General features: G+C 43.7%; 1 long non-coding RNA gene across 1 annotated transcript in view; it reads left to right on the top strand.

Moving 5' to 3' along the window:
- The first annotated feature begins 4533 nt into the window (after positions 1 to 4533).
- LOC118154700 (uncharacterized) overlaps positions 4534 to 16817 on the top strand; it is a 75133-nt gene continuing 62849 nt past the window's right edge. Inside the window, exon 1 of the long non-coding RNA XR_004744915.3 lies at positions 4534 to 4684. This is a non-coding gene — a long non-coding RNA (uncharacterized LOC118154700). The remainder of the gene's footprint in view (positions 4685 to 16817) is intronic.

The raw sequence follows: 16817 nt of genomic DNA, 5'->3' as shown, positions 1-16817 counted from the left end.
AGTCTATCTAGAGGTGATGACAAGTTTTAGTCTCTTCTCTTCTGTGGTTAATCTTGCCTGGTTATTTGTTCAGATTCCTACAAAGTTTTAAGACAATTGCGTTTCTTCTAGAAGAATTTCTCTTAATTAGATAAGGGAACTTCAGAGAAAGCCACTCTAGTGCTTTGGAGAAAAAAGGATCAGAGAAGTGGAAAGGAGGAGAAGGTCAGAGAGAGACCTTGGTTCTGAGGATTATTTCGGAGGCCTTCCTGTTTCCTTTAATTCAAAGCACTCAGCATGCCAAGGCACCATGCTTTGGGATCTTGTTCTCTGTGCCCCAACAGTAATAAGTTATTCTATTCAAAAGAGTGTGGCAATACCTCAAGAACAGGCAGTAAGTGGAAGACAATATGGAAACAAATCTAGAGCACAGTAATTTAACATGGTGAAAGTGTGGTGATATGGTTTGGCTCTGTGTCCCTTTCCAAATCTCAACATTGTAATCCCCACATGTGGACGGAGGGACCTGGTGGGAGGTGATTGGGTCATGGGGGCAGTTTCCCCCATGCTGTTCTTTCTCATGACAGTGAGTTCTCACAAGATCAGACGGTTTAAAAGTGTGGCACTTCCCTTCTTTCTCTCTCTCTCCTACCATAGGGTAAGATGTGTCTTTCCTCCCCTTCACCTTCCACCATTGTTGTAAGTTTCCTGACGCCTCGTCAGCTATCTGGAACTGTGACTCACTTAAACCTTTTTCTGCATTGATTACCCAGTCTCAGGTAGTCCTACATAGCAGTGTGAAAATGGACTAATACATGTGGTGTTTTTAAACATTGAAGGGAAGATAAGTTATCAAATATCTATCATTTTTATAATTACCTATCTACTTGAATAGAAATAGTAAGATACCCTCCTCAGGAGATATCCAAAGCAATTTCCACGAGTATTAGAGATCCAAATTCCATAGCAACTGTAAAGGAAACAGATCAACTTTCCTAACCAAGGAGGGGAACGGGGCAGGGTGGGGATGGGAAGCCAATCTTTACAAAGAGCAAGCTTATAACGAACACTTTCGATTACATGCAAGTTAGGGTTGTGCAAATTGCTATATTTATACACTTTTGACTGAAGTTTAAATTGGTGTACTTTATAAAATAATCGTGAAGGATCTATTTAAATTTCACATGTGCTAACTTCCTCTTGATAAAGTGATTTTCCCTTGGATTCTAGCCACAGTGTAGGTCCAAAAAGCTGGACTACATGTGCTGTATGTAGCTACCTGTACCAATGCAGCTGATGGATACCAATGTCACTGATGCCATGGAGGCAGGCACCTGTCACAGGCCAGCTAACCCTGTGCTCACCCTATTCAAGAAAACTGTCCTCGTCTGAGACAACTCCTGTGGAGTTGGAGGTGCCCATTTGCCTGTAATCCCTTGTTTTTTGAGCTGCAACTATATTCCAGGCACTATTCTCAGCACTTGTATACAATTAAGAAATAAATCAATGAGTTAATAAACTATTTAAAACAGCATTCTGCTCTCGGTTTAGAAGCATCCATTGAAGATCTGATTTGTATTTTCTAGAAGAGTTAAAAGTGACAAGAAAGCGCAGTGATCACCAGGTATTCACTTTACAATTATTCTTGGTTAGAGTCAATAGTGGTTTTTCTATTTTATTAATTTTTTTTAAAACTGCCACTTGGATTTATTCACCAATTAAATTGCTTTTTCATTTTCTCTGTTAATTTCTCTTTTGTTTTTCCTTTTTTCCCTCACTTCTTGAGTTTAACGTTTAGCTTTTAATGCATTTTTAAGTTAATGAACATGTTGAAGGCTATGAATTCATCTCTAGGGGCAACTTTGGCTGAACTGCATCTGTTTAGACATGAGGCATTTTTATTGCTATTTTATAAATACTTTGCACTGAAATTGTGATTTGCCTTTGATACAAGCAGGCTTTTTCTTGCTCCAGTTTGTGCATTTTTATTGTTGGTACTTGTGTTAGTCCATTTGCATTGCTGTCAAGGAATACCTGAGACTGAGTAATTTATAAAGAAAAGAGGTTTCATTGCTTCATGACTCTGCAGGCTGTACAGGAAGCGTGGTGCTGACATTTGTTCAACTTCTATTGAGTCTTCAGGGAGCTTTTACTCATGGAAGAAGGTGAAGCAGAAGCAGGAATCTTCACATGGTGAGAGAGGGAGCAGGAATGGAGAGGAGCCACACTCTTAAACAACCATAACTTGTGTGAACTACCAGAGGGAGAACTCACTCAATACCAAGGATTTGGCACTTAGCCACTTATGAGGGATCCACTCCCATGATCCAACTCCCACTGAGCCCCACCTCCAACACTGCATATTATAGTTCAACATAAGATTTTGAGGGGACAAGCATTCAAACTATATCAGTACTTTTTTGGTACCGTTTATTTTCTTTTTCACTGTAGTTAGGCAATGCAGATTGTTTTTATAATTTGAAATTCATTGAGGTTTTTCATGCATATATAATATTTAAGAAAGTAATGGAACAATCAATAAAATGAAAATGAATTATAGATTCCAATAAATTTGCAAATTGAATATAAGACAAAGGTACTAGTTCAAGCCCATCTGAAAAGCAATCATTGCTCAATATGTGGTGCTTGCTATCTATCTAGAAAACCAAAATTGGATCCCTCCCTTCCTGATAGCATAGTCGTGTGGGCCAAGGGGAACAAGGAAATGGCGGTATAAATGGAGCTCAAGGATAAGGAGGTATTTAACAGTAGAAGGGATGGGAGAGACAGAAAGGCACAGTCACCGAGAGGAGAGGATTGGGCCACATTTCTCTATTTGCTTGAGGAAAAACTGTTCAGGGGCCACATTGTAAGTATCAAAAAGGGAAGAGATCTCTGTAGATAAGGTGGCCACACATCCCAGTCCTGAATTAGTCCTCACATGTACCTGCTGTGCCAGCATCCAGTTGAGTTGGTGCCCTGTTTTATTTTCCAAACTCTTGGTGAAGACAACAAATTGTGTAGTCACCCTTCCTATGGAACATCTCCCTGGAGAGGGTGTGGTCCAAATTACAGGCAAAGGCAATGACCTGAAACAGTAAGGGAGCATCTTGTCTTCCAAGATATGAAGGAAAAAAATGGCAGGCATTGATGCTGGAGTCTTCAGTATAGGATGCCCAAGACTCCACAGTCAGCATTAGCTCCTTGTTCAGTGGGAAGAGAACAGGCTGAGGCAGGCCGTACCTGTAACATTCTTCAGAGCATGTCAAGAGCTCCCACAGTGTAAAACTTCTACCCTTTCCCCTCGGGATTTTGGGGAGGCAACTGAAGGAAGTATGCTATTATTGTGCTCTCTGAGCACCTATCTTGATACAGAACAAGGATCAAAGGTAATTTTCTGAAATAGGAAATGTTAGTCATTGTACCAGGTAGATTAATCCCAAATCAAGAGACATGTGGCTTGATAAGGAGGCAAAAGGAAGAATTAAAGATAACAGGGAAAGGCATGGCTTATAATTCATCCCAGGACTCAGGAAATGGAATACCAAATCTGTTTCTTTTTTTTAAACAGCTCCTTTAGTGAGAATGCCCGAGATCCTGACCCTTCAGCAATATTTTGCTGTTAATATTACAGACTCATTAATTCATACAAACAAAATGTTGCAAAAATCAGTGAGGGGATATAGCTGGTGTTGTAAGGGGTAGAACTGGAAAAAGTGGCTCTGTGGTAATGGAAGTAAAAGTCGCATGTAATGAGGATGGTATGTAAGGAAGCGAAGGTTGCAAGGGTACACAACTCGTTCAAGACCAACAGGAAAGAATGTGATAGAAAGTGGATGGACAGGAGGGTGCAGTCAAGAGAGAAATTTCTTTTAGATTAGAGAGAACTAAGTACATTTAAATGTGAGTTGAAAAGAGCCAGTGAGAGGAAATGGTGATGGCACAGAAGTGGGAGGGGATTCAGCAGAACAAGGTACCCAGGCTGAAAGGTGAAGGGAACCTGAGCACTCATTCAGGCCTCCTTTCAACCCAGCAGTCGCTCTGCCCATGTTCCTCAGGCTGCTTCTGGAGACACTGCAGATCCTCCACCCACCTCTCAGCTCATTGATTCTGTGTCTGCTCATCCCCGCCACCCTGCTGAAGCTTGCCAGGTTTCTGTGTTCTGGATTCACTAGGTGCTACAGCAGGAAACTAGACAATGCTGTATCCCAGCATGCAGTCCTCCCGTGTACCTGGGACTACAGGCACACACCATTATGCATGGCGCATGCCTGTAGTCCCAGGTACATGGGAGGCTGAGGCAGGAGAATCACTTGAACCTGGAAAGCAGAGGTTGCAGTGAGCTGAGATCACACCACTGCACTCCAGCCTGGGAGACAGAGCTAGACTCCATCTAAAAAAAAAAAAAAGGCTGAAAATAAAAAAGAAAGAAAAAGCTATCCTCATTAGATCTGACTTTTTTGAGGGAAGATCAGCTCCAGGGTCTTGGTGCAGACCTACAAGGCCTCTGTCTTGGCACTGGCAGCTCCACTGGGGACATCCGAGCCAGCTGGCAGCAGCAGGAATGATGCTGGAAGAAGGAAGACAGTGACTGTGGATCAGCATGAGCTGAAAGGAGGATCTTCTGGCTCACCCATCTGGGAAGGGCGAAGATGAAGTTGACCTCTGGAAAAGCCGGATCCCAGGATCCAAATGATATCTTCAGGTACAGCTTTCCCTCTTTTCTACTCTTCCTCTGGCTTGAGTTCTTTCCCTGCAACTGCAGTAAGCTTTCCTTCGTGTAGCAGGAGATGTGGCTGTTGGAGGCTCCAGCTATTCTCATCCTAGCTTGGTGATCTAACAGTTTTAGTCTATGTAAGGCTGGGATTGGCTTGGCAAGGGTCTCTCTGTGCCCACCTGGGGACTGGGGACTGATCAAAGAGGCCAAAGGGATGAGGGATGCAAATTGATGGTCACACCAGAATGACCTGGTTATAATGAGTGGGGGGAAACAGTTTCCTATAGAAAATGAGGATGCTGATACAAGACAGTGAGAGTAGGAGGGTGTTTACAGGTCAAAATTACAGATTTTCTCTATCACGATGTCTTCTGTGGGTGAGGGGGACAGAGCTGCCACAGGAACCTTGGCAGAGAGCTCTTCAGAGAGGAGGACTGTGGTGAATCCCAAGGAGGAGACCGGGGAATAGTTTCCTGAGCACCTCAGTAGAACCGTCAGGAGACTCCCAGAGCTCCAGGGAGGCAGCAGCTAAGGCTGAGACTGAGAGCTCACCAAGCAGAGCTCTGGTGATGCTTCTTTCTCTCCTGAAAAGTTTTACCCCCAGTGGCCAAGGCCTGAGTAAAAGCATGATACCTCTTTGCACTATAGATATTTGTATGTGAGTTTACATTCCTTACTAAATTATCACTTCTCTGGCAGCAGGAGCTGTTTCTGATCCAGCTTTGGATTTCTCAGAGAACATAGCACAGCACCTCTTATAAAATAAGTGCAAAAGATGTAAATGTTGGTCAAATGAACGAATTTTTATTCTGGTCAGAAGGTCTAACTTTACCTTCTTATCCAACACGCTGTTATTATTTGGCATGTGTTCATCTTTAACCCCAAGTCAGCAATGGTGCTTGGGTGCTTAGTGCCTGGTACATGGTGCATAGCGCTGGGTGTGTGGTACGTGGATCTTTTTGTGGTCTCATGTGAACTGTGCTGTCAGTGGATACTGTACAAATTTGACTAGAAAGAAATTTTCATCCTCATATTGTGTTCTGTGGCTTGCAAAGAACCTCATTCAACAGATTCTCATGGTATTTCCAGGTGGGGCATGGGTGGCTCAGGAATCTACCAACAAGCAGCAATGGCAGCCCTGGCACCTAGGTGTTCTTACCCACAGCTCGGAGCCTGTTTCCACACATCTCACTGCCTGCAGGAAAGATGATTCAAGGCGAATTACTCCTTTTTGAAGTGATTAAAGTTTTTGCCCGCAGCGCCTTTGCTTTTGCTGTAAACTACAGCTTTTCTAGCGTGCAACCGTGTTTTACCATTAGCTTACTCAAAGGCTCAGACCAGTCACTACAAACCACAAATGGCAAATTGAAACATGGATCATGAGCTAAATTTTCATCTTGTTGTCTTTGGATTTCTACAAAGGACCCAGCGCTTCATGAGCTCTAGGGAAATATACTTGGTAGACAATCCATTTTATTGCAAAATTGCCTCTATAGTTTAAAAATGAGAAGAAAGAAGGCGTCCCCTCCTCTCCTCTGCTGCAGCCTCTGGAGTGCCTCGCCCTCTCCCTACCCTCCACCTCCTCACTGTCTCATGTCCTATGACTCACAGGACATGTGCTCCGAGTCACAAAATCCCACAGTGAATGTGTTTGGCAGTTGCCCGGTCTCCCCATCAAGAGGCTCCACACATGCTCCCTGAAGCATGCTGCAGCAAACTGTGGTGAAAAATACACTTTCTCATCGCTTGACTTGGAGAGAGTCCTGTGTTTGAAGACTTAACAGATGCCATGGAACCCTCAGAAATGCTCTCCCCGGGGCTCAGCTCCCTCTTCCAGCAAGGGTGGCATTTTCGCGTCCACCATCTCAGGAGTTTCCTAAAGATGAACAGCCCTGTTTGGTTACAGGTGGATTGTTGTTAGGACACGGACCACACCCTTCCTGGCCTTCCCATTCTTGGCAGGGTCCTAGAATGCTGCTTCCGCTTTTCCAGATTCAGTGGTGAGAAATTTGGTTGTGATCACTAAGAAAAACAACGCTAGCTATTTCTGACATAACCAAAGTTGCTTGGTTAGGGCTTGTGTCAGGGTTAGGGCTAGGGTTGGGGGTGTGTTAGTCCATTTTCACTCTGCTGATAAAGACGTACCCAAGACTGGGTAATTTATAGAGGAAAGAGGTTTAATTGACTTACCGTTCCACATGGCTAAGGAGGCCTCACAATCATGGAAGAAAACAAAAAAGAAGCAAAGGAATATCTTACATGGGGACCGGCAAAGAGAATGAGAGGCAAGCGAAAGGGATTTCCCCTTAAAAACCATCAGATCTGTGAGACTTGCTCACTACCATCAAACAGTATTGGGGAAACCACAACCATAATTCAGTTAATCTCCCTCCAGCCTCCTCCCACAACATGTGGGAATTATGGGAGTTAAAATACAAGATAAGATTTGGGTGGGAACAGACAAATCATGTCGGGGGGATTTGCAAAAGTCACTCCTATCATCATGCCTAAGTGTTTGTACTGCTACATGAATTAAATTTTCTTTTTTCTTTTCCTCCCTCCCTCCCTTCCTTTCTTTCTTTGTCAAAATGTAAGTTTCATGAGAGTAGGGACACTGACTGTTTTACCCAACTCCTGGAATTTTTGTCTGATACCTAATAAGAACTCGGTATATATTTGTTTTGTTGAATGACATTTCAAAATTGATATTGACATGTACTGAGATCTAAAAGGTAATGGAACTTCTCTGTTGCTTTTCCTCATCCTAAGTCACCCACACACTCTATGCTGATAAAATGATACTTTTTGCTTCTTACCATGTCAGACCCAGTGTTACACATTTACATTGGATTATCTCATTCAGCCCATATAAAATTCTATGACATTGTCATTGTTATTGTCTGCATCTTTATAGACAATGAGACAAAGATTTTTAGACTAAGTAATTTTTCCAGGTCTCTTACCTGTAAATGGATGAGTACGGATTTGAACCCAGGTCCTCCTGACTTCCGAGTCCAGATCTATCCCTACGTATCTGTCAATAGGTGAAATCTACCACCCCACATGATGACCTGAGAGACGTGGCTTTTCATTAGAATTTTAGCAGGGATGAATACAGGGGTATCACACCAAGGTTCTCAGGACTTTGATGGCCAATAGCAAAGAAACTCGTGAGGGTGGCCAACTCAAGGCAGGAAACATCCACCATCTCTTAGAGACACCCATAATGTCTTGAGTGGACAGGACCAGGACCAGGACTTCATGGGGAAATAACCAGTTATTTCAGGAATGCTCATCTGGTAGCATCAACAAAGCTGAATCACATGAGGACAGAATTATCCTCACCTTGTCAAGAATGCAGGCTTGCCCCTTCCCTCTCTGGTTATAACAGCTATCTAAGGACTCATCTAATTCCTCCATCCCCCCCCCCCACAGCTTCACTGGGTGAGGAATAGGTGTGCCCTGTACCCCTGCCCTAAGCAAACACCCCAGTCTCTTAGTATGGGCAGTCTCTTTGTCTGTTAGTTCCACTTAGACAAGAAGGACATTTTAAAAATAAATTTTATTAAAGATGAAACACACACAGAATACTACACACACACACACACACACACACACACACACCTACTGAACTCAGAGTTCTTTGCCCAATACAACTAAAGACCGTTGGCATTCACCCATAGTTTGACCATGCTTAGGAACAAACGCCAGCTGCTTAGACCATAATTATTCTTCTTCAACCCTGACCTGGTTGAAATCCTGACTTGCTTGAAGTAAGGACAGGTCCATGGCTGATGGGCTTGGGGCACTCGTTCCAGGAATATTTGTTTAGCTTTTGGAATGTCTGCACCTCAGTGAAATACTTCATGGATTGCTCCGGTGTTTTCCAAATGATTTGGTTTAGAAAGAAGTTTCTGTTTGGTTTTGTAAGAGCCTCTCCTCGTGTTGACCTGGTTTGCCACTTTGACCTGCTGGGATGACTAGGCTGGGCCATTCTATCCAAGCACCTGGTATTGCTAATGGAAGTCATATTTATGCTTACATTTTGAATGAGTGACTCTGACTTTTTTCATCCATATAAGTCTGTATTTCAAATACCAATAATTATGTAGTTGCAAAATTGATAGGTCTAATACTTTCTTATAAAAAGTGTTAACATGGCCAGGCGCAGTGGCTCACGCCTGTAATCCCAGCACTTTGGAAGGCCAAGGTGGGCAGATCACAAAGTCAAGAGATTGAGAGCATCCTGGCTAACATAGTGAAACCCTGTCTCTACTAAAAATGCAAAAAATTTGCCAAGCGTGGTGGCATGTGCCTGCGGTCCCAGCTAGTTGGGAGGCTGAGGCAGGAAAATCGCTTGAACTTAGGAGGTAGAGGTTGCAGTGAGCCAAGATTGTGCCACTGCACTCCAGCCTGGGTGACAAAATGAGACTCCATCTTGGAAAAAAAAGGGTATTAACATTGAACAAGGAAGACTGTTCTGGTTTATGTATATTTCTCATCCTATCGCACAGATTCTAGAAAATCCAATCACTTTGATTTTTGAAGCTAATATTTCTTTCACTGGGTGTAGCTTTGAAGGTTCAGGAAAAACATTTTTGGTCTCACATATATTTCTACTTAGCCCCAAACAGAAACAAATCCTGATTGTGCTCCAAGCCAAAATTCTGATATAAAGATAAATCACTTCTTTGTTGATACTTACTTTAGTGTCTTAAAAAAAATCTTCTTCCTTCACTAAAATACCAGAAAGCAGCAACTGGCATGCAGCAAGCATGTACTAAGCAGGCTTCTTTTGCGTGGTTGAAGCACGATGCCATCTGTACCCCCTTTTGTTTAGCCAAAGTATCTCAGTTTCCTTCCATCAATAACAATATACAATGAAACCTCTTCTGCTTAGCGGATGGCAAGCATGGACTTCGAATTCAATTACGTGTTACACTTATTAATCATCTGATTCATTGGCTGAGGAATAATGTTGCCTAGAGCAATGTACATTGTTTTAACCAAACAGCATTTGCTTCATCAGGTTTTCCACCTCCGCTAATGGAAAAATACAGAAAGATGTAGAAGGCTTTCCACTGGGCATTTCTAGGGGGGCATAAGATAAGTAAAACATGACCAGCGCTTGAGGATCTTACAGTCTGGTTGAGGGTCTGAGATGTGGGGTTTCTGAGACAGGTAGAGGGATCTCAAGGGAGCGTGGGGTCTCTTCTCCCTCCCCATTGTTCTCATTTAAACAACCACAGCATAAACCACCTCAAATGGTTTTCAACATGACTATCCATCTGTATGTCTGCATTTGCCTCTATGTTCATAGACACATGTAGATCCAAAACATAAAATCGAAAACATGTGCAGCTTGATTGCAAAGTGAAACCAGAAATCAACCGCATCCCAGCATCCATGAGGGATTTTTGCAGATGCAATGTAGACAGGACTACACAGAACACACCACGGATTGCTGGGAAATGCTTCACATTCAGAGAAAAATATGCCCAGAAAGGAAGTTTGGCTGGGTCACACAATAGCCCACTAACATCCTTCCATTCAAAAGCATGGGCTCACCAGGCATGGTGGTGCACACTTGTAATTCTCAGCCACTCAGGAGGCTGAGATGGGAGGATTGCTTAAGCCCAGGAGATCAAGACCAGCCTGGGCAATAAAGCAAGACCCCATCTCAAAAAATTAGCTGAGCATGGGGGCACATGGTTGTAGTCCCACATGGTTGAATCTGAGTGGGAGGTTCTCTTAAGCCTGGAAGTTTGAGGCTTCAGAGAGCTATGATCACACCCATTGCACTCCAGCCTGGGCAACAGAATGAGACCCCATCTTTAACAAAAATAAAATAAAATAAAAGCGTAGGCTCGTAGGAGATGGGGTCTACAGGCTGCCTGGAGTGCCCTAAAGCCCCCTTAGTTGACTTTGCTTCCCATCTGCACAGCAGAGGCACTAAACTTCACCAGGGCATGCAACTTGCTCCTGATGAGTTGGACACATTCTAGGCATGTGTAAATGGGAAGTGTGTGTGTGTGTGTGTGTGTGTGTGTGTGTTCACGTACGTGCACATAGGAATGCATGCTGAGAGCACAAACAAGTCTCCTGGAGTCCCATCAGCCTCTCTTCTAGGAAGCCAGACTGGGGGCAAAATGAGATAAAGCTCCAGGCTGCTTCTACCAACCTGCCTTTCTGGACTGACCTCCATCTCTCATCCCCAGGTTACCCCAACCCCAGATTCCTGGATCCCCAAGCTAGTAATCCACTTCCAAAGCTAGGCTGACAAATCAAATACAAGATGCCCAGTTAAATTTGAATTTCAGATAAACAACACAAATTTTTAAGAAAAATTATATCCCAAATATCCCAAGGGACATGTTTATACTAAAAAATATTGTTATTTATGTAAAATTCAAATTTTACTGGGCATCCTGCTTCGGTTTGTTTGTTGCTTTCTTAAAGCCCCATCCCTCAATGATTGATACGGCATATACACCAATCTCAGCAAGAGAGCAACTAACAACAGCACAGGGCCTTGGAACACCCTGCCTGGTTTCTAGCCCTAACTCCACCACTTGCAGGCCACGGAACCCTGGGCAATTCACTTAACCTTGCTGGGCCTCAGCTTTCTCATCTGTAAAATAGGGATAATACTGAATGCCCCTAATATTTTTATTTTTTTTATTATTATTTTTTGAGACACAGTCTCACTCTGTCGTCTGGAGTACAAGCAGCGAGATCTCTGCTCACTGCAACCTCTGTCACCCAGGTTCAAGTGATTCTCCTGCCTCGGCCTCCCAAATAGCTGGGATTACAGGCACCTGCCACCACACACAGCTAATTTTTGTGTTTTTAGTAGACACGGGGTTTCACCATCTTGGCCAGGCTGGTTTTGAACTCCTGACATCATGATCCACCCACCTTGGCCTCCCAAAGTGCTGGGATTACAGGCGTGAGCCACCATGCCCGACCATATTTTTATGTATTCAAATACTGAGAGCCAGAGAGGAGGACGACTGTCAGGCTGGGCGAGGCTGGTGCTTATTCTGGGGCAGAATGATGCAAGCAGATCTGAACTGGAGAGCAAAATAGTCGTTGACTTTACCATCAGCCCTTCCTAATGCAGATGAACTTTCAAAAGAATGCCAAGGTAATGTAACCAAGAGAGGTCCTTCTGTTTCTTTCTTTTTATGTATTTTTTTTCCTTTTTGAACACACACACACACACAAAACAATTCACACATTATAAACAGATAAAATCTTCCGACAAGTTGGCAGAACTGTAGCCCCCAGACAGCAACATGTTAATGAGAAAACGGCAGGTATGCGTTTCCCATGTCAGTTTCCACACCGGCTCCTGCTGGTGGTGACTTGGCAGTCACCCTGGTCGTGAAAATGACTGACACATCTATTTTCACATGTTTGTATGCCAAGAATAAGACTGGAAGCCTTGACTGAAGCAATCGGCTTTTCTCAGGGCAGGGCGCCGTTGTCCGGCGCACAGAGGGGATGGAAGCTAGGAGGAGGTGGTGGTGCCCTCGTCTTAGTCGCTGCCGCATTGACAGGCCCCTCTCCTTTTCCAGACTGGACCCTCCCTTGGGGATATGAATTGTGTTGTTAGCTCTCTTCCGACCTATAAACACATGTTTGTAAATTCTGCTGCCTCATTCGTTTCTCCTTCACCATTCAGATGGGTATTGAAAAGCCAATTTTAGTGGATGTCAAGGGCAATGTGATTTGGAAAGAGGGTTGTCACACCACTCGAGTGATGCTCACGGACAAGCCATGGGCAGAAGTGACATTCAGTTTGCTCATTCACGATTTCCTAATCGAGCTTCTGCTATGTCCAGATAATACTCCACTGGGGCAACATAGAGTGAACTAGACAGACAAGTCCCTGCCCTCGGGAGCTCACAGTCTAGCTGATTAGAAAGGAAACAGACAAGGGAAGAACCGACTGAAATAATGTAGCTGCATATTTGCATGTTTCTGAGAGAGCCACTTGTTGAGTGGTGGGGCCTAGGAGACAATGTGCTGCATTTCAGAAAAACTCTAGACAAGTTTCCTTGCTCACTGGGGTCAGAGCTCAGAGTTCTCAGTTCTCCACACAGGATCACCTTCTAAAAAGGAAGAGATCTGCAGACTACGTGTTACGGTAACGTAACCAGATCGTAAACCGTCACCTGCAGCTCATGAAAGCAGCCTCGAGATTGTGCATCACGGAGGGAGGAAGTCCAGGTTCACATTCCAGACTGACCACTGATGCTTTGTGTTCAAGACTGGGCTTCCCATCTCACACCAGCTTTCCTTGTTTCACATTTTGGCATTCGAGAGAGGTTTCTTTGAATTAACTGTACGTTTGCTTCAATCTTGTTGAGAACGTGAATCACACAGTTTCTCAAAGGTTATTCTTTTTTAGAAGAAAAGTCATTTCATAGGAAGGCAGGCCCTCTTCTAGATGCCTGGGGTCTCTTTTGCTGGCACAGAGCTGTATTGTCATGGCTTGAGGATTTTCATTTCTTACTCAGTTTATTGGAGCAAGCCCTAAGCTTGACCTGCAATGGCACACAGATAGGCGGGTGTTCAGCTGGGACCCTGCAGAGATGACTGTAGATTCCGCCAATGTCTTTCACAGAAGGAACTCCAGGTCCAGTCCCAGGAAGGCAGGGAGAGGCGGAAAAGAAAAGGCAGGGAAGTTGTCAGTCAGCTCAGGACAAGGAAACTGGAGCCGAGGGGAGGAGCTGGAGTCAGAGCTTAAGGGGGACCTTCATCCTCAGCTCTTGATAGGGTCAGGAGTCTAAGGAAAGCTGTTTTGCCACATGCCCACCTCTCGGCATGGTGTGGATGGTTGTGTCAGGCGTGCACACCAGCTGGAGGATTCTGAAGCTGACTGTCATGGGGAGTGGTGCGTGCAGTAGGGTGTAACCTGGTGGGCTTCCTGCTGAGCTGCTGGGCATCATATACTTAGCCTGCAGCAGGGCAGCTCTCATTGCTCCGGGAGAATTTAGGGCTGTTCGCTGGGCTACTTCCAGGATCTCTGGGAGAATTTAGGGCTGTTCGCTGGGCTACTTCCAGGATCTCTGGTTCTTCCTCTTTTCTGTTCCATTCAATTGCTGATCTTTACTTTGGCTTAAGGCTCTGAAGTGAAATTGGAGTTTAGGTGAATCTTGTCACAAACTGAATTAAGACCACACCTTCATCCTTTTGGACAAATGTTGCAGTTCTACAGCTGTGGGGATTTCGAAGCATTCCAAGACATTCTGCTACTTGCTTGGGAATGGATGATGCATTGGCACAAAAATCGATAGCAGTGACCTGGAATCATTCTTCACCCTTTTGATTTTCTCCTTTTAAGAAAACATTGTATTTTGGGGCCGGGCGCAGTGGCTCACGCCTCTAATCCCAGCACTTTGGGAGGCCGAGGCAGGCAGATCACGAGGTCAGGAGATCGAGAGCATTCTGGCCAACATGGTGAAACCCTGTCTCTACTAAAATACCAAAAATTAGCTGGGCATGGTGGTGCACGCCTGTAGTCCCAGCTACTCATGAGGCTGAGGCAAGGGAATCACTTGAACCCAGGAGGCACAGGGTACAGTGAGCCGAGATTGCACCATTGCACTCCAGCCTGGCAACAGAGTGAGATTCCATCTCAAAAAAAAAAAAAAAAAACAGGAGAGATTATATTTTAATTGTATTGTATATACTCTGTCAAATATAGCTGAATTTTTAAAATCACATATAAATGACCACCTAGAGCTAACCACACAAGATTTTGCTACATAGCATTTTCTAACATCCATCTATCTGTATTTTTTTGTATGCAAACATATTTTATAAATATAATTGTAAAAGATTTTTGTGCAACAATGAATTATACTTTATTTATTGTTTTGTGACTATATACTAAGAGTTGCCAAGGATTGCCTCTAGCAGCGAGTTAATTAGTTCTTCCCCAGTTTTCCTGGCTACGGACATACCACACTCAGTCGTAGATCAGATGATGGATCTTAGGAAGGCTTTGAGGCAAGGAGGTAAAGTGGGTTAGAGGAAAAGGGTCACGGCTCCCCCAAGAGATTGGCCACCCTGCAGTGAGCTATTTGGTTTTGCGAATATCTCTGAGATCCTAGGATCTCATAGAGTCTTCTCATTTCCTACTTATATGTCTTTGTGGAAACCACACCGTGTATAGCATTTCCAGGACGATCAACTCTTCCAGGAGACAGGTATGGAGGTAACTGAATATACTCGTATTTCCCGCCTCTCTTGTTTAATGCTGAGGACATAACAACAAAATCTATTGATTTTGTATATGCTGATATCAGTCGATTGAAGTTAGCCAGTGACCCTAATCCGTACTGTAATGCGATTCTTTGTTAGTCCTTTCCCTGTCTCAAGTGTATTTTACTTGTGAACAAGCCTCAGAAAACATTATGTTTAAGGAGGTCAGCCTTGGCAGGCTTGTAGATCCAAAGTCAGGCCCTTGGTGGGTTCTGGTCAACTTTCTGCATCAGAATAACGCACCTGAAAAGTAAGAGTTAGGGTTGGCATAGAGGGATAAAAAGTGACCTAAGTGAATAACAAGGTCAAAACAGACTTCCAAGGCTTCCAGAACCAATCAGCCTCGGGGTTCCAGTAAAGTGATTCACATTCCCTTCCCTGTTGCTATAAATGTTTCTAATTGTTGAATACCTTTGACTTGTTAGGACTGAGCCTTTTTCTCTAAATAGCTGAGAGATGAGTTGTCAGTTGAAAAGAATCTTTAATGAGTGAAAGTACTGTTGCCTGGCTTCACATTATTAAATTATGATGGTATCTCCTGTCTCTAGTCAGGACAAAAAGAAGGATAATCTTGGAAAATTTCTGGGCAGGGGAATAAAGGACATGGCACACAGGTGCTCTTGTTGTGTTAAGTCGGAGTTCTTCTGCAAATGCTCCGAGACCGAATCCGCTCTGCAATAAACCTTTTTCCCTAGCTGTCACTACTACATGTCACATCCACTCTACGCTGTTGTCTGCTGTGCATTTGTGTTGAATGGCTTTCTAGATGTGGTCCCAGGAAGAACGGTGCAAGCATCCCCATGCCCTCTGCTCTGATGGGTGATAAATGAAATAGCCAGCATATGTCCCAGAGAGGGAGGAAAAAGTCCATTGCAGGAGACTCTTTCTTAGAGTAATTGACCAAGAACTTGGTACCAGGGTGGAGAGCTTTACTGATTCCAGAGTCAGAAGACATGGATGGATGATCTATTTACATATTCTTGAACATTTTAAGTTATTTTCAATAATTTGGTAAGAGTTTTGTAATAAATGTATTTATGCATAAGCTTTATGATAAGGATTATTTCTTTGGAAAAAGTCCCAAGAAGGGTCATATACTAGAAAGTATTTTGAGATGACTTATTTACACTACCAGGAGGATACTGATTAATTCCTAGCCATTACGTCTTACTATAAATAAAACATGACCCAATGGCTCCTCAAAATCTTCAGGGATCCAGGCTACATTTCTTTTTCTGTTTTGCCATCTTTGTCACTGTTAACTTGCACCTTTCCGTCTCATGACCACAAGCTGGCTACTGTGCCTTCCAGGGCATGGTATCTTCATTCCAGATGGGGTGAAAGGTAGGGTTGACAGCAAAGCTCTATTTATTACACCAGGAAAACCCCCTCCAAGGTCTTTTGCTTATATGCTGTATTAGTCCATTCTTGCACTACTATAAAGATGTACTTGACACTATGTAATTTATAAAGAAAAGAGGTTTAGGCCGGGTGCGGTGGCTCACACCTGTCATCCCAGGACTTTCGGAGGCTCAGGAAGGTGGATCACAAGGTCAGGAGATGGAGACCTTCTTGGCTAACATGGTGAAACCACATCTCTACAAAAAAAAAAAAAATACAAAAACTTAGCCATGCATGGTGGCATGTACCTATAGTCCCAGCTACACAGGAGGCTGAGGCAGGAGAATCACTTTAACCTGGGAGGTAGAGTTTGCAGTGAGCCAAGATTGCGTCACTGCACTCCAGCCTGGGTGACAGAGCAAAAAAAGGAGGTTTAATTGACTCATGGCTCTGCAGGATATACAGGCTTCTGTTTCTGGGAGGCATCAGGAAACTTACAATCGAG

This window comes from Callithrix jacchus, chromosome 6 (genome assembly GCF_049354715.1).
Source record: "Callithrix jacchus isolate 240 chromosome 6, calJac240_pri, whole genome shotgun sequence".
Taxonomy (NCBI): Eukaryota; Metazoa; Chordata; class Mammalia; order Primates; family Cebidae; genus Callithrix; species Callithrix jacchus.
This window is presented reverse-complemented; position numbering and strand designations above follow the sequence as displayed.